Below are 1,318 nucleotides of genomic sequence, written 5' to 3'. Positions count from 1 at the left end.
AGCTCCTGGAGAAGACCCGAAGCTACATTCACGTGTTCTGTGTCAGCCTCTTGGGCTGCGTCTTTGTCCTGATGCTCTGCTTGTCCCCTTTGCACTGGGTGTACTTTTTGGTATTAGAAAACAAGCAGCAGCTCTTGGCAGGGCTCTGAACCGTGTGCCACCATAATCTTTGTTGGAGCCACACATCAAAGGCGCCCTGTGAGTGCTTTCCCAATCCTGAAGTCAGTCTCTCCTTTGGAAGATCCACTCAGATCTCCTCCACACCCTACTCTCCCTCTCTCCTTCCCACAACCCTGCCCATTCTTTCTCCTTTGATTCAAAGCATGTAAGGATAGCCCCAACCCCAAACAGGGCAAATTTGCCCAAGTTTGTCTTGACTAGACTACTCCAATGACTTAAAAGCCACAGCCCCTTAATTATTAAAAGCTAATGCCTAGTGACCTTGTGCTTTTTCTTACCTTTGCATTCACAACTTCCCTCAGAGAAGCAATATTAGTTATTTACACCTTAATGTGAAAGTTACCTCATACTATACCTTAAGTTGCCTCTCAAGGTTACAGTTATAATTTCAACTTTTCTCTCATTGTGGAATAAATCATTTATTTCCTTTTAAAGGAATTCCACATGTCAATGAAGAGATAGAAACAGGGTCCTTACTGGTGCCCGTGAAGCCACCCACTTGGTGGCTACTTACTCTGATTCCACTACATGTAAGACAAGCCCTGATTCCATCCTTCTTTGACCCTTGCTCCCTTCCCTAGATTGTATCTAGCCTTCTTTAAGGCCGGGTCACCTCTGCTTCAGCCAAGCCTGTTCTTTTCACCTTCCCTTGGCAGACTACCTCCAGTTCTCCAGAGCCTTATTCCTCATCTCTGCCCTCATCGTCCTCGTTATTCTTATTCGGCTCTGCATCTGTTCCACCAAATGGTCGGGAAACAAAACCTACATAGATCTGAGCATATCCATCTCCTGTTTTATCTCAGGTACAACATGATGAAGTTGGAAAAGTTTGTCCCTGGATTCCTGATATTCCTTCCCCATCCTGTGCCATTTCTCCTTTTACCAAGTAGTCCCCAGCCTCACATGAACACTGCTGTCTTAGGACCCTTACCTCTTCCCCAAAGGAGGAAAGCTTTTGATAAGTTTTCATTCCTTACAGAGCTATTGCTTTTTAAAGAGGGGACCCTGGAAAGATTATACCTAACCCAATGAATATATCTGTAAGAATTGCTATCTGATGGACTGGTAGGGAAGGGTATTATAGACTGGAGCCCTCCTGGCACCCAAAAAATCACCATGTAGACAGCTACCTTCTCTG

The sequence above is a fragment of the Eulemur rufifrons genome, chromosome 2 (genome assembly GCF_041146395.1).
Source record: "Eulemur rufifrons isolate Redbay chromosome 2, OSU_ERuf_1, whole genome shotgun sequence".
NCBI lineage: Eukaryota > Metazoa > Chordata > Mammalia > Primates > Lemuridae > Eulemur > Eulemur rufifrons.
This window is presented reverse-complemented; position numbering follows the sequence as displayed.